Here is a 17,452-nt window from a genome sequence, read left to right as displayed (position 1 = left end):
ACAGGACCACGCTGCTTGCTCAAACCATGCAACCAGCAGAAGACTCCTAACTGCCCGGGCAGTATGACAGCTACATCTCTGCAGATGAAAAAAAATAGGTCAACTTCTCCTCATTCTGGCAATATGACCTTACTAAGATACGACTTTGGCATCTTAAATCCATGCAGGCTGATGTGGTGAGCACAAATATTCATGAAGGATGCACTTAGATCTTTTTCCTAGCATACTGAAGTCGGAGAATAGCTTAAGAAAGTATAGAGAGCATTAACGACCTCTCCACAGACACATGTACAGCGCACGTATGCATTTTTATGCACGGCTAGAGAGACATACACAAACAGACCGATACCTTTATCACAACTGCTGCCCATCTCCAGCTCGATCGCCAGACTTAAAGGAATCCAGCTTCACAAAACAGCCCCCGACACGGGGAGGGGAAAGAAATCACTTCCTAGCAGAAAGTCCATTGTTATCTTCGGAATCTTAAAGAAAAGGAGCGAGCCGTGACTCCAGGCAGTGACATTTTGACTCCTGCCGTTTTCCTTTCAGGAGACAGATGCGGCTTAAACTTCCATTTCTGGCCGGCTGGCCCTGGGGATCCGTGCTACTTCCACTGAAGAGAACGCCGGCTCTTCGGGTTCCCCCTCCCTTCCCAGGGCTTGCCGAGAGCAGGCGAGCGAGCAAGAAGCACACAGGACTGCAGCTATTCAATCAATCGCTCCGACTGCACATCCTCATTAGTTACTTTCAGGCTATTAACAGACGCCCAACTGCCGGCTTCCCTCTGCTACAGCGAATTTCTCTGTACATCCTGATTCACAGCAGCAAAGGCGGACAAAAAAAGGGCTTGCAGAGATAGACAGCCAGCTGGTGCCACGGGAGCAGCGCCTGCCTCCCAGCGACCAGGGGGAAAGCAGAGAAGCCTTCTTCAGGGATAGCCTTACTTGTGATGCCCGTGCAGAGCGGATTGTGATTTCACCACAGTTAGAACCTGCATCTCCCACGGACGCTCGGAGGAGGACAAAATGGAGCATAGTGAAGGAGAGGCTCTCTCAGAAACCCGGAGCCTGCAGTGCCAGCGTTTCACAAACACAGAACCTGCAGTGCCAACATCTCACAGACCCGGAGCCTGCAGTGCCAGCATCTCACAGACCCGGAGCCTGCAGTGCCAGCGTTTCACAAACACAGAACCTGCAGTGCCAACATCTCACAGACCCGGAGCCTGCAGTGCCAGTGTCTCACAAACACGGAGCCTGCAGTGCCAGCGTCTCACAAACCCGGAGCCTGCAGTGCCAGCGTTTCACAAACACAGAACCTGCAGTGCCAACATCTCACAGACCCGGAGCCTGCAGTGCCAGTGTCTCACAAACACGGAGCCTGCAGTGCCAGCGTCTCACAAACCCGGAGCCTGCAGTGCCAGTGTCTCACAAACCCGAACCTTGCAGTGCCAGCGTCTCACAAACACGGAGCCTGCAGTGCCAGCATCTCACAGACCCGGAGCCTGCAGTGCCAGTGTCTCACAAACCCGAACCTTGCAGTGCCAGCGTCTCACAAACCCGGAGCCTGCAGTGCCAGTGTCTCACAAACCCGAACCTTGCAGTGCCAGCGTCTCACAAACACGGAGCCTGCAGTGCCAGCATCTCACAGACCCGGAGCCTGCAGTGCCAGTGTCTCACAAACCCGAACCTTGCAGTGCCAGTGTCTCACAAACACAGAGCCTGCAGTGCCAGTGCCTCACAAACCCGAACCTTGCAGTGCCAGTGCCTCACAAACACAGAGCCTGCAGTGCCAGCATCTCACAGACCTGGAGCCTGCAGTGCCAGTGTCTCACAAACCCGGAGCCTGTAGTGTCAGCGTCTCACAAACACGGAGCCTGCAGTGCCAGCGCCTCACAAACACAGAGCCTGCAGTGCCAGCATCTCACAGACCTGGAGCCTGCAGTGCCAGTGTCTCACAAACCTGGACCTTGCAGTGCCAGTGCCTCACAGACCAGGACCTTGCAGTGTCAGTGTCTCACACCCCTGGACCTTGCAGTGCCAGCATCTCACAGACCCGGAGCCTGAAGTGCCAGTGTCTCACAAGCCTGGAGCCTGCAGTGCCAGTGCCTCACAAGCCCGGAGCCTGCAGTGCCAGTGTCTCACACTGTAGGTGTTTATCTCTTAGCCCCCCCAGACTGCTAACCATCAGTCTCTCGGCCTGCTGGCAGCCATCAGTGGGAAAGGGCTGCCCAGAGGCAGCGCAGCCTCCTAACGCGGCAAACAAAGTCTAACGCACAGTGTGGCTGCTGCTGGGAAACGGCAGGGCACAGCTGCTTGCTGCCCGCTGCCCACCAGGACGAGCCCTGCTTGCACCCATCAAGCCAACGATGGTCTGACAAAGCTTGCAGTAACTGCTCCAGAGCCATGCCGTCTTTGGGGAGATCTCTCCTGCAGCTGGGGAGCAGCATGGTGCATTTTGCCTTACAGCGAGGCAGGCATCGCCTGTGCCAGCGCCGGAGGGTAAGTGCCTGTCAGGGCACCTTTAGAGAACAAAGCGCTTGGAGCAGGGCCAGCGCTAGCCCCAGGGGTTTGAGGAGCGGTCAGCAGCACCGTCTCAGGAGCCTTTGCAGAGGCTGCCAGTTTTCATGTGAAGATGATGAGCTCTTCTATCCCTCCTGCCTCCTCGCTCCGCCTCTGCCAAGGGAAACTTCTTTCCTGCCGCCCCTGTGAGTGCTGCTCTCCCAGAGAGAGACGCCTGAGGTGGGACTGAAGGCACTGCTGCTGCTGCTGCTGGCTCCGCCGGCGGCACGGCCGGGAGCGGAGCGACCGCTCGGGGCCAGCACCTTTCACTTTCGCATCAAACAGTAACGCGTAAGGCAACAGGCTGGGCTCTCTCCGCTCCTCACACGCAGGGAATCGCATCAAGGCTGCCTCAGGAATTTAACACACTCGGATAACTTTGCTGAGTCATGAATGAGAACGGGAGCCTGAGTTGCCCCACTAGTTTCAACAGTAGGTTCTGCAGGAGGGGCAGTGTAGGAAGAAACAGAGAATCAGCCTGGTTGGAAGAGAGCTCCAAGCTCAGCCAGCCCAACCTAGCGCCCAGCCCTGGCCAAGCAACCAGACCATGGCACTAAGTGCCTCAGCCAGGCTTGGCTTCAACACCTCCAGGCACGGCCACTCCACCACCTCCCTGGGCAGCCCATTCCAATGCCAATCACTCTCTCCAGGAAGAACTTAAGCTTAACCCCAATGGGAACGTGCCTGGCTCTCCCTGCCTGCCCCCCACAGCTAACCACCAGCAGCTGGAATTCTCTGCAAATAAACCACTTACATTTCATTGCTAGAATGAGTTTCTTCAGTTCTCAGACCATCACAGCAGTGTACCCAACGGGGAAGGGGAAGTGGAATATTTGTGAGGTGCCTGCAATGAACTAAAACCAAAAATACCTTTCCCTCCTTTCTCCTTCCAAAAAAACACCCAAGCACAAATAAACAAGATGCTCAGTCCTCAGGAAAAAAGAAGCCCCAGATGCAGGAAAGCTGTTAAGAGATGTTACTTGGCAATCAAAAGCTAAATCAGCCTGCTGTGATGTCCACAGAACAGTGGTTTTGCTGAGTTGTGTTAAAAAAAAAATCTATACTGTCACCACCAGGCAAAAAATGAGACAGTTCCCTCCCCTGCTCCCCCAGTAATGCCAGAGGCTACTCTTGCATAATCTTCACCTGCTCTAAAAATCAATGCACCTCTCACCGGCTTAGTATTAAATTACAACTGCTTTCTGCATTGCTCACTCCTGGGGATCAAGACTACAGACAAATCACCTCGTTTCCATGGATGAACAATCTGAAACCCTTTGCATCCACTCACAATTTTTGGGAAGAACAAACCAAACAAAAAAAAAAAAAAACCTCTGGGAAAAAAAAAGCCAACCTTAAAAAAAAGGAATTCAATAAACATTGCCAAGATCCCTATGGGACACTTGGAGTTTATCACCTCCTGTAGAGGTGATGTGCAGCAGTAGTTATGTAAGTAAATATTTATGCAAATCATTATTTACACACTGCATGGAAATAGTCAGTTACAAATTAGCTAAGGCAATTACTCAGCAATAGCAGGTGTCTCTGAAGAGGGAACTGCCCAAGGATATGCTGAAGATGGTTTTGCAGAGGACAGAGAGTGGTGCAAGATAAGATGGGAAGAGACCCAACGTCCTTCAGAAGGCAGATTTCCGTAAGACAGGTGCCACTTACTCCTAGGAGTAGTGGTGGCCATTGACCTGCTTTGAAAGCAGCTGTCTTGGCTGCAGCTGTGTCTCCTCAATGACCTCCAGCTAGGATGTGGCTCTTGGACTCAGGATGAATTTTCTACTGCTGGCTGCTCTGGCCACTTGAAATCTGAAACCTGGTTGTTGTGAGAGTTTGTGTTCTACTGTGAAGAGGCTTTTGTCAGCTGGGAGAAGAAAAGAAACCTCTCAGCTTTGCAGGGCAGTGCTTGTTGCTCTAGCTCCATTTTTCTGAGTTAGAAATGGATTGGAAAAGGGCAGGAGAAATAATCAGGAACAAAGAGCAGTCCTCAGGGGTTAGAGTGAAAAGAATTCACTCACTGAACTTGCAAAGAAGGTCACAGAAACAAAGATTACAGGACTGCCTGTGATGTTGCAAAGGGCAATGTAATGAAACTACTGCATGGTCTCAGTGGAATGCACATCACAACTGTGGCACACTCCAGGCTGGGCTTGTGTCCTCCCAAGACCAGTAAGAGCATCTCCAGATCTGAGTTCCTGCTTAGGAAGGCCAGGAGGTGACTCTCAAGCAGAGAGATGTAAATAAGGGGTAAGCACACTGGCCAAGTGCAACTCTAGTCTGATATCACTCACAGAATCATAGAGCCAACCCAGTTGGAAAAGACCTCCAAAATCATCCAGTCCCAACTATCACCCAGCCCTAGGGGCTGGTATTGGTCTCTGTCAGCAAACAACAAATCAGACAGTCCACTCCAGGCTGGCAGGTGCTCCATTTCTATAACCAAGTCCTCAGGCTGGTCATATTCTGCACACCATCCTTGTGTCTGCTGTGAATTTCAGCAGCTCATAACAAGCAACAGAGAGTCACAACTGATAATCAAAGTCACAAGTCTGCCAGTGGTGATTTCAAGCAGTCCATAGCTTAGCTCCACTCCAAGGTCCTTTGCTCTAATGTTCAAGAAAGACTTGCAGCAGTGAAAGGCCACACTCATCATCCACTGAAAATAAAATAACCCTACTAGTCACAATGTAATTAATATTTCTTTCCCAAGATGTACTCTGTTGAGAGACAATCAAATAAGTTAAATAAATTCTATCTCTCCTGAAATTCATTCTTCAATATCTTCCCTTGATATCTTTGTGTTGTCTTTCCCAGGAAGGGGGGCAGACTGCTGGTGTCTATTATCTACTGCTTAGGGGGAGAAAAAAAGGAAGATATAATGAGATTTCAAGGATTGGGACTTCCTTTTGTTTTGTCTGCATACATCCTGATATGATGCAACTAGAAGGGACAGAGAATATGATTCATAAAAAGAATCAATTCATTCTGCCTCTCAAGTCTAGCTTAATTACAGGCATTTGAACAATACCAAACCAGTTCAATAGCAGCAATTACCTCCCCAGAACCCAGTGTTCCCAATGACTGCCTCTCAGGTGCACTTCCATTCAGCTGTTTCCCCAGCTGAAACTAAACAAAACCCCACCCAAATATTTGCCCTCCTTCTTCACAGAGGTACCCTGGCACTTCCCAGGAGAACACAGTAATTGCTGCTGGTCAGAGCATTAGCTGAGCCAAGGAGCAATGCTGCAATTACCCTGGTGTCTGAAGGGGGGATCAATAAGCTGCACACACGACAGCCCTCTTCTACAGTGCAGTCTGTCAGCAGTTTCAATGCAAGCACTATGGACATTCCCCTTTAGAAATTCACAGCAGCACAAAACAGAGCCCTTCAATTGTTACAGTTGGAAAAGACCTCCAAGATTATCGAGTCCAAACATGGACCTAACTCTACCATGGCCATTAGACCATGCTCCCAAGTGCCATGTGCAGCAGCCAGGAAGAAAGGGACCTGGGGGTGCTGGTAGAGAGGAGCTGACAATGAGGCAGCAGTGTGCCGAGGTGGCCAAGAGAGCCAGTGGCATCCTGGGCTGGCTCAGGAGCAGTGTGGGCAGCAGGACAAGGGAGGTTCTTCTGCCCCTGTGCTCAGCACTGCTCAGGCCACACCTTGAGTGCTGTGTCCAGTTCTGGGCTCCTCCATTCAAGAGAGATGTTGAGGTGCTGGAAGGTGTCCAGAGAAGGGCAGCAAGGCTGGGGAGGGGCCTGGAGCACAGCCCTGTGAGGAGAGGCTGAGGGAGCTGGGGGTGTGCAGCCTGCACAAGAGGAGGCTCAGGGCAGAGCTCATTGCTGTCTACAACTACCTGAAGGGAGGCTGTAGCCAGGTGGGGTTGGGCTCTGCTGCCAGGCAAGCAGCAACAGAAGAAGGGGACAGAGTCTGGAGTTGTGTCAGGGTAGGTCTAAGCTGGATGTTAGGAGGAAGTTGTTGGCAGAGAGAGTGATTGGCATTGGAATGGGCTGCCCAGGGAGGTGGTGGAGTCGCCGTCCCTGGAGGTGTTGAAGCCAAGCCTGGCTGAGGCACTTAGTGCCATGGTCTGGTTGCTTGGCCAAGGCTGGGTGCTAGGTTGGCCTGGATGTTCCTGGAAGTCTTTTCCAACCTGGTTGATTCTATGATTCACACATGTCTTGGGCTAGGTAACTCCACCACCTCCCTGGGCAGCCTGTTCCAGTGCCTCACCACTCTTTCAGGAAAGCAATTTTTCCTAATATCCAATTTAAGCCTCCCCTGACACAATTTCAGGCCATTTCTTCTCTTCTATCACCTGATACCAGGGAGTGAGAAGAGACCAAGCCCCACCTCACTGCAACCTCCTTCCAGACAACTGTGGAGAACAATGAGATGTCCCCTCAATCTCCTCTTCTCCAGACTCACTAACTCCTGTTCCATCATCATCTGACCAGGGAGATTCATCTGGCCTGGAGAGATTATGACACATTTCAAAGACGGTGATGCTTGGAGGCTTCTTACCAGGATGCAGGAGGGGAGGGGACTGCATTCTGAGCAGGCACCATTTCTGCCCCAAAGAATTTACAGTCTTACCTTGAAACAAGGCACTATCAGGGTGGGATAAACCCTACACAGTAGGTAGGAAGAAAGAAGGCTATTAAGAAAATTAGACGTGTAAGTTACCCCTTATGGGCTGCTGGGCAATTATTTGGTTTTAGAATAAGCAATTAAGTAATAAATAACTGAATCCTAGAGGGTGAAAATAAAAGAACATGCTGAAGTAGAATGTGGGGGGGAATCATCTTTGCTGCTGTACTGTTCTTTGGTACAAATGGGACAGACAAGTGTTTCTCTTGAAGAGGACAGACAGAAGAGACACTTGTGGGGACGTGGCAGTTGATTAGAAAGACCTAAAGGATTTCAAGGCCTCCTTCAGCACTGTTTTCTACTCTGGCAAAAGGCCCATTAATTTATGGCTTAACTACAGAAGGCATCTAGAATAAACCCCTGCAACACTTTTGGTGCCAGTATTTCTTTTCCAAACACACTTATAATGGGCTGAAGCATCAGTCTGGAGGGGCTGGAGCACTTCTGGGTTGGCAGCCAGTTTTGGAGGATGCAACCACCAGTTGAGTAGTTCACTAGAGAGACAGACAGAGATTTAGTATTTGTACCATGGACACCAGGAACGACAGAGCTTGTGTTTCTTACTTTATTAAGTCAGGTCACTGTGGCTCTGAGCTTCTAGAGCAGAAAAGCAAACCAAACCAAAGGTAATTGCCCTTCCACTCTGCTCCATGTTTACTGTTTTCATTGTGAGCTGCTGATCACCTAGCACAGCACATAAATAATGAAGGTGCTTGTTTGACCCTGAGGGTTGGGGTCCATCATTAGTTGATGCTGTTTGACCCTGAAGCACAGGAATTCAGCATGCTCCCAGGTAGTTTATGGTATATTAGTACAGCATATAGATTCAGTAGCACTATGGCGTTCACAGCTTCCTTGAGACACGAGAGACTCTTTTTGTCTCATTAGGGCTGTTTTCAGAGAGCTCATGTGACAGCACTAATGAGAAAGACCTGGTTGGGTGCAGGCAGTATTTCCTTCTGGTGTCTTCTACCCTGGTGAACATACATACTAGGTGACAAAAGGAGAGACAGCATTAAAGCTAGAAAGCATTAGGAGATAGATAAAAAGGAACATCAAGAAGAAGAAATGTCTGAACAGCATCTCTCAGATTAATGTTTCCTAATGAAATAGGAAGCCTCATATCAAAATAAATTAAAATGTTAATGCTTGGAGTAAGAATTGTCTCATTTGCTCACTTGGGGGGAATTCAGACTTGGGCCCAATTCACAGACTATCATAAAAAATCAATTAAATAAACAACTAGATGGGGGGGAGGGGGAAGCCAGAAGAAGATACATCAGAGAGAATGCAACCAAGTAACTGCATACTAAAGTGCAGAGAAGCTACAAAGCCAGCAAAAGGAAATACAAAGGAAAGCCTGCAAAGCTCACTGGCTACAGAACTCTCATTATCAAACACCTGAGAGATACCAATTATGGATCAAAAACTCTCTCGGTCCATTAGCAGTGACTGTAAAAGAAGATACTGTGCTTTGCTCAGGATTGGGCTGATCAGACAGGCCTTGCAAGATGAGCCAGGTAAATATCGAAGACTTTTAATGTACAGACAGCTGATTCTGCTGGTGCTAGGCACTTGCATTGTGCTGGCATACAAAAAAAAGGGTAATGGAATCAGTGCCCAGTTCAGAACGTGCATAGCAAGCAACCTAAATGACAACTTAAGTCACTTAAAAGACATTTATGTTGTTGATTCCTAAAGGACTTTGCAGTTGGAAGGATGAGACCTAACATGCAAAGCAGATGAATGCAAAGGGGAAAGTGGAAGGAAGGGCAAGAATATCACAGGAGATGATAGTTGCTGGCTTTCAAGTACCATTTCTTTATGCAGAACGTTCTGAGGGAACTGTCTGTGGCATTTAGTGCGTACAAGATCAGCTGTTATTAAACTCATGCACTAGCTTTGAGGTAAGGAATCCTCCAGCTCTTCAAACCTGAGTCAGAAAGAGATGCATGCCCATAAACTGGTCAGCATATCCTCTGTATGGTGTGTGTGGCCACACAAGACTGGGAATGGTTGTCCCTTTTTAACCTCCTCAGAACCCTCCTTTAGTGGTTGACTCTCTGCACATAGCCACGAATTGCCTGGGCAACTCTGCCAACACAAAAGCAGACACGAGGAGCTACTGCACATGACCTGGAGATGCTGATGGCCTCGTTAGTTCCTAATGATCTTGGACCGCCCCTGCTAATTCAAATCCCCTCGTGTTTGCTGCAGAGAGATTGCACACAGACAATTAACGCGGATCAGCTGATGCATGGTAGCTTGTTCCCGCAGTGTCATTTGTTTAGAGGCTTGTGACTTAGACACACATTAGTATGATATCAATATTTATTATCCTCATTATTAAACAACAGCCTTGAGCCATGGCTTTCAAACCCAATCTTTAGAGCCTCTGCAAAAGGGCTGTGAATTGAGGCATTCTCTAAGAAGCCATCCTTTGGCTCTGGTTATTGGGGTATCTTCACAAGAGCTTGGCTCTTGGAGGCAGCAAAGCTCAACAGCTCTTCCCAGCTCCTCTTGATGGGCCAGAAGGCAGCACCAAGCTTCAGTAACTCTTGCTCACTACGGCAAGATTTTGCCCCTGAGCAATCGGAATGATTGTTATGGACACACTAAAATCCCTGTGGACATCTGAGGGATGTCACTGAAGCTTAAATAAGGCCCCAGGATTAAGACACCGTTTGGGAACTGGTTTTTCTTATATGCACTTAGAAGCAAAAAAAATGCTACCTTAAATAGCTCATCTTTGCAACACCCTTCAGTCTCTGGGCTGAATAATTACTTCCTGGTGTTTGTGGTGTGATATTCCCAAGGAAGGCCACAGCATGCAGTGATGAAGTGCTAGCAAATCCAAATAGACTCTGTGGGAGTTTCTTCCTTTCCTCCCATGTTCTGGACCTGCTAAGTAAGAGAAGTGCCTACCACAGAAAGCAGTGTAAACCAGTTACTGAAAAGAGCATAAGCACACCAGGTCTGAATGGAGGATGACAAAATTGAGGGGAAATAGCTTCTGGATTGGCTGTCACCCTACTGACAGGCAAAGATCCATAATAGTGACTACTGCTCCTCGGGGGGAGGGCAAACATAGGAGCTATTACACCAAGCATCATTTCAAATAGTCCATGGAAAGGGACACACACATAGCAAACAGCCCAGCTGAGTAGCCCAGCACCTACAAATTACCAAACTAGAAAGGAAGCAGCCTGCATCCTGACAACAATAGAAGCCATTAAGGAGAGAGATGGAATGATTTGTGGAGATGGGATTAAAAGAACAAACCCAAATAACAGTGACATAGCAACAGCTCGAAGGGGAAAACAAAACAATAACCAGCTTCTCTGTGTGATTTCTGCTTAAAGCCTTTTTAACCTCCTGGTAGTATTAACGCTGGACTATAAATAAGAGAATACTTTCAGTTTTCTACCTGAATGCCAGCAAAGTAATGTGTAAGTACTGAGAAACAGAGCACAGAATGGTTTGACCCCCTCAGTTTAACTTCTGGGCTAGAGAAGTACCTGAACCTTTGACTGAAATGTTTGCTGTAAATGCATCTCCACAGTTCTCTTAAGAGGAAGAACTTTCAGCAGCAGCCTCTGATTTATCATACTACTACCACACAGCTGAGAAGTTGTAACCAAGCTGACAGAAATGAATGGGAATAGGCTGAAGGCAGTGATCAGCTGGTCAAACAGCAGAGAAGGAAAACCAGAACAGTAAGCAACATTAGTTACTCCAGAAAGCACTTTCTGCAGGGCACATGCCCACCTAAAACTTGACCTCTGCCCAAGGTGTTTGCAGCTACTTCAAACGGAAGGTAACCAAGTTTCATTAACAATTGCATACCACTTCAGAGCTTTTCAAAAGAAATAAGGTCAGGTAACTAACTGCAGGACTGAAGAAATCAAGCACCAGTGAAAGCATTAAAGGCTCCCCAGAAAGTGTTAAACCCCCCCATAAATACAGTGAGCTCCCTACCGTACCCAGAAAGGAGAGGAGGCTTTTCTCATCTTCTGTGCTGCTATCCAGCCATTCGGCCACATCCCCGGGAGAAAGAAGGCTCATTCTCCAGCCAGAAAACTTTTCCATACAGGCATCAAGAAGTGAACGAACCAGGGCAGGGAGGGTGGGGAGGAGCTGATGGTCTCGGGATTCCAGTACTCCAGTTATTGTCTACACTGACAAGGTGAGAGTGTGATCCTGCTGTGTTCTCCCCACCGCACGGCGAGGGCAGGCATGGGTGGGAGCAGTAAGTGGGATACTTGTTATCCTTTTGTGTCAGCTTTCAGTCGAAGCAGAAACAAGGAAAAAAAAAACCACCAAAACAAAACAGGGGGAGGAGGGGAAACGGAGGTTTCCAATCCAAAAAAAAAGGTCGCAGGTTATGACAGATTCAGTTTAAGCAGAAAGAAGAAACAGGTCTCGGCGCTGCAGACGCTCAGGCAAATCAGCACAACAGCTCACCAGTGAAGTGTAATACATCCCTATCGTTCCTTGTGCTGTTGGCTTTGTTTGTAGGCTCAGGTATTCTGCTTTATGCTGAAAGGAACAAAACAAAACCCCAAACCACCAACCCAGACAGCCCAAACAGCAAGTCGGTGGGGCTCAGAGGCAATTTAAACAGCCTGCCCACCGCGGGAGAGCCTCTCCCCGCTCCAGCTACTACAGCAGCACCCCAGCCTTTCTTACGAGGAATTTGTTCATGCAGCGGCAGGTTGATCAATCTGGGAATAGGAAGCTCCCCCCCACCCCCTTCCCTCTCCCCTCCTCCTGCATGGCGGCGGCATTGATCGGCAATAATGGCATCCGCTCCCGGCTGCCAACGGCGGCACCGCACAGAGGGGAGCTGCTCCGCCGCTGCCCTGCCCCGGCCGCGCCGCAGCGACAGCCCCGCTGGGCTGCAGCCCGGACTGCAACAGGCAAACGGGAACAAGGCGAGGAGAGAGAGCAGCGGTCCTGGGGGTCAGGGGAGCCAGCAGCGCTAGCAGTGGGTTATTTATTTCACAGCCACACAGAAGATAAATGGGAAGTAATTCTGCTCTGTCTAGACAGCAGGCTTGCTCCGCACGGCTTCGCCGCGACTTGTCACTGCGACTTTACGGAGGGTCACACTTAATTGTGCAGGATTTATAGCAGATGATTTATTCGGCACAAAAGAGCGGTTTACAGGTTTACACATGCACAAGCAGAGACGAATCCCGGGAAGTGAGGGGCTCTCGGGCCCCACAAATCAAAATTGCCTTTGTCCTCAGGGGATGGAGCTGATGCTCTGATCAAACTGCGCTCTTTAAAGAGACAGCTGCCTTTTGTTCACCGTCTTTACTTTAAATCACTGATAGAGGTGCCAATCCCTATTACAAAGCAGGACACTTGCCGACCACTGGTTACACGAGCCAAGTCCAAACGGCCACAACAAAAAGCCATTAGGTCAGCAAAGTGAAGAATTAGAAACCAAGCAACGAACGACGGGAAAAAAACCCAACTAAAACAACCCCCAAAGCCAAGAGAGCTACCGGGTCCCAGCAGGGAAGAAAATTCCAATCACTAGGACACACCGTAGCAAGCATCGTTTGTGCAGGGCAGGTATTTTCATCAAACACCTGCCAAGCAGGGCAGATGCTACACAGAGTCCACAATTAACAAGGGAAGGTGGAACAGGAGTGGAGATGCCACAGCAGCACCCAAGACTTAGCTGAGCGTTCCTCCTGCTCGCACTGAGCAAGTACATGCCTCCGCCCTCAACAGGAACAGAGGGACAAAGAAACAGCCCAGAAATATTTCCTACACTACAAAAATCCAATGATGGGAAGAAATCAGGTGTGTCTCCCACCCAAATGAGCTTTTCCAAGAAGTTTGACTCTGTGTCACATCTCATCCAACCTTTACAAGAGTCTTCTTTGAGTTAAGACTGTGCAAACTGATGGCCTAAATCTACTTGCAATAAAAAAAATCAGTTAGAACCATCAAAACCCAAAGACAGAAAGGTTTAGATAGATTCAGAGACTCAGCGTTGGAAGGGACCACAAGGATCATCTAGCTCCAACCCCCCTGCCAGATAGTTCTTTTCTTCTACCTGCTTGGGTCAGCAGGGAACAAAAAAATTTACCTCCTTCCTTTTAACTTGCAGTGAAACAAATAGGTGCCCACAGCCACCTGACTGTCTTTCCTTCCATTAAAAACTGTTTTCATTTGTGATATTAACTATCAGCTCCATAAATAATAGGTTCTAGAGAAAACAAAGTTAAGAGTATTGATTTCCCATGACTGCTTACCAATTTTGCATCCTTGCAAGGAGTACAGATTGCATACGGAGCCTGTTTTCCTCGCTAGCTGCCTCATCCTGTGCCATAATTTAGCTTTATTCATCCCTTTCAATGTTTCATAATGTTCATGATGGCAGGGGGAGTCTATTAAATACCAAATATGAAACTGGCTCATTGCAGCACTATAAAATGTGAGGACATATGAAACTTTGTGAAACACGGACACAGAACCAGCAAAGACTTCAGTCAGGAGGATTTAACTAGGAGCTGAAAAGAAAGGGCATTGAAATTATTTCACATGCAGAACTCTCCTGTCCATTAACATTCCTGAGACAACATACTGAGGGAAAAAAAACCCACATAAATAATTTCCTCCTATTTATTTCCTCCATGTGTGGTTTCACAGGTCATACCATGCACCAAGCCTGGCGGCAAGGGATTGTCAGAAGGTGAAGATAAGCATGAGAACAAAAGCATGATTTGAAAATCTTTGTAAGAAGGTAAGTCATAGAATCAAGCAGGTTGGAAGAGAGCTCCAAGCTCAGCCAGGCCAACCTAGCACTCAGCCCTGCCCAATCAACCAGACCATGGCACTAAGTGCCCCAGCCAGGTTTGGATTCAACACCTTCAGGGATGGCAACTCCACCACCTCCCTGGGCAGCCCATTCCAATGCCAATCACTCTCTCTGCCAGGAACTTCCTCCTAACATTCAGCCTAGACCTGCCTTCAAGCAAAGCCTGGCTGAGGCACTTAGTGCCATGGTCTGGTTGACTGGCCAGGGCTGGGTGCTAGGTTGGACTGGCTGAGCTTGGAGGTCTCTTCCAACCTGTTTGCCTCTATGATTCTATGATAAATGACAGGAATGGTTTAAAACCTTGTGTACATGCCCAACGGGTAATTCTTTGCATCACTATCAGCAAATGAACTCCTGCTCCGTTTTGCACCTGTCAGAAATGTCACCCTCCTGCAGTTTGGAGTTTGAAACCTCTGAAGCTAAGCAGCTTTGCCATCCCATGGATTTAAAACTGAGCATTCTTCATCAGTGAAACGAGAGAGAGAAGCCTGAGTGCTCCAAATTTTCCTGCAGGAATTTTACTCCAGGATAATTCATAATATATGCAAACAGTAAGAGCACAGATGCCTTCTGATGCAGGTGCTTTGTAAGCACAAAGCCACACCAGTGTTATAAATCATCATGTATTAATGTGCTCTGCATGAGGCACTTAGGAGGAGAGGAAGAATGGATCTCGCACTAGGGACGGAGCTTTGGCGGGCTGATGGATGGAAATTGCTCTAGTCAGGAGCTGATGTCTTCACAGCAATGCACAGCAGCCCTTGTACACCCAACTCATTGCTGTTAAAATGCTTGACACTTACTTTAGGAGCACATAAAGACACAGGACGTTTGTGCACTTGAAAAATGAAATCCTTCCTCCAGAACTGGGCTCAGTGCCTTGGGAGAGGGAAATCTGCACCGGCTCACAGGATGTGAGGGGTTGGAAGGGAACCAAGGAGATCACTGAGTCCAACCCCCCTGTGCCAGAGCAGGAGCACACAATCTAGCACAGGTCACACAGGAACACATCCAGACAGGCCTTGAAAGGCTCCAGAGAAGGAGACTCCACAGCCTCTCTGGGCAGCCTGTTCCAGTGCTCTGGGACCCTTACAGTGAAGAAGTTCCCCCTTGTGTTGAGCTGGAACCTCCTGTGCTGCAGCTTCCATCCATTGCTCCTTGTCCTATCCCAGGGAGTAAGTCAGAAGAAATTTCATTTATTCTCCTTCCCATCCCCTCCCCCCCCCAAAAAAAAAAAAAGCAGGCAGGGACATGTGAAATAGGTTGTCAAGGTTGCAGCACTAGAGAAAAGGAGGCTCAGGGGTGATCTCACTGCTGTCTACAACTACCTGAAGGGAGGCTGTAGCCAGGTGGGATGTAACAGACAGGGAGGTTGTAGCCAGGGAAAGACGTAACAGGGAGGGAGTCTGTAGCCAGGTGAGGTTGGTCTCTTCTGCCAGGTAACCAGCAACAGAAGAAGGGGACAGAGTCTCAAGTTGTGCCAGGGGAGGTCCAGGCTGGATGTTAGGAGGAAGTTGTTGGCAGAGAGAGTGATTGGCATTGGAATGGGCTGCCCAGGGAGGTGGTGGAGTCGCTGTGCCTGGAGGTGTTGAAGTGAAGCCTGAGTGAGGCACTTAGTGCCATGGTCTGGTTAACTGGCTAGGGCTGGGTGCTAGGTTGGACTGGCTGAGCTTGGAGGTCTCTTCCAACCTGTTTGGTTCTATGATTCTATGATTATCCATATGAGACAACAAACATCCACTTCTCTTAACTCTTGGATCAATGTCATATATCCCAAACTACTCAGAGAATCCCAGCATGGTGGGGGTTGGAAGGGATCTCTGGAGGTCATCCAGTCCAACCCCCTGCTAAAGCAGGGTCACTCAGAGCAGGTTGCCAAGGATCACAACGGTGGGCTTGGAATCTCTCCAGAAGAGGAGACTCCACAACCTCTTTGAGCAAGCTGCTCCAGGGCTCCAGCACCTTCACAGCAAATAAGCTTTTCCTCATGTTTCAGTGAAAGCTCCTGTGTTCCAGTTAGTGCCCACTGCCCCATGTCCTATCACTCAGCATCACTGAAGAGTCTGGCCCCATGCTCTTAACACCCATCCTTGATTTCATAAGTAGTGATAAGGTTCCCTCTTAGTCTTCTCCAGGCTAAACAACTCCAGGTCTCTCAGCATTTCTTTATCAGAGAGATGCTTCAGTCCCCTCATCATCTCCATAGCTTCCACTGGACTCTCTCCAGTAGTTACCAGTCTCTCTCTTGAACTGGGCAATCTTGACCTGGACACAGTACTTCAGATATGGCCCCACCAGGGCAGAACAGAGAGGGAGAAGAACCTTCCTCAAATTGCTGGCCACACTCTTCCTAATGCACCCTCACCTCTACACCTGCCCATTAGGAAATAAGCTGTCAGAGTCCTTTTGCCCCAGAAATAGGCAAAGCAGCAGTAACTTTCCAACTCAATTCAATGCCACAGCACAGAAGAAGCCAGATAGCTTGAAACCAGGTTTCCCAGACACCTAAAAAGGTCAGCTCTGTATGCAAAAGGCTCTGAGCTCTGTATGCAAAAGGCTCTGCTTCCTGCAGGAAATACTTTTAAATGCCTATCTGTGATGAGAGGCATTCTGCTTTGAGGAGTGGTATTGCAGTGTAAGTGCCTTCTAACCGTGCTGTAATCTAGCTCAAGAGCATCCAGATGGACAAGGCTGAGTAACTCCTTGTGTTTCATGGAAGGATTCACAATGACTTTGTGGCAGGGATAACTTTCTGGCTTAAGCTCCCCCTGCAAAACCAGCATGTGACACCACGACACAGTCCCAGGAAAGATAAGCAGCAGAACAGATTCATTCCATGGCAATGTAAATCGGTAGCAGCTTTATGCCAGATGTGAAGATGTGGCCAGTCCTACTGGAGCACAGCAAAGCACACAGAAAGCCCTTCCCACCACCAAACCCCGATGGACAGGCAGGTTTCTCTTCAAGCCACTCCATTCTGTTGTGGAAAGTGAAACTGTGTTGATGAAGTAGCAGCCCACACAGTATCATCTGGTACCGTACCCTTTTCATACAGCTTAATGAAGTGCTTTTAGCACAGTCAGTGATCTTTAGCACTCCCTCTCAACAGCTCTCATCCAGCTGAAGATGACAACCTCTACATGCCACAGCACTGACGCACTACTATCTTTTACCAGGGTAATAGTTCCAGAGTGAACACCACTGCCCTTCCAAATCCAGCTGGGAGCAGAGATGTCAACCTGGTGCTTACTCAGGAGGAAGGCAGAGCCAGGAATTTCCTAAGTAACAACTGCTGGAGCAGTGAGGAATCCAGAGGCAACAAAAGCTGTGCCTGCTGACAGCCTGTAAAGACAGAAGGGCTCAAAATGAAGGTGGAAGGAATAACAAACCTCGAGGGTC

At 48.7% G+C, this 17,452-nt stretch overlaps 1 protein-coding gene across 5 annotated transcripts in view; it reads right to left on the bottom strand.

Moving 5' to 3' along the window:
• RASAL2 (RAS protein activator like 2) overlaps positions 1-17,452 on the bottom strand; it is a 243,006-nt gene that overhangs the window by 65,892 nt on the left and 159,662 nt on the right. The window lies entirely within an intron of this gene.

The sequence above is a fragment of the Pogoniulus pusillus genome, chromosome 8 (assembly GCF_015220805.1).
Source record: "Pogoniulus pusillus isolate bPogPus1 chromosome 8, bPogPus1.pri, whole genome shotgun sequence".
In the NCBI taxonomy this organism is placed as follows: Eukaryota; Metazoa; Chordata; class Aves; order Piciformes; family Lybiidae; genus Pogoniulus; species Pogoniulus pusillus.
This window is presented reverse-complemented; position numbering and strand designations above follow the sequence as displayed.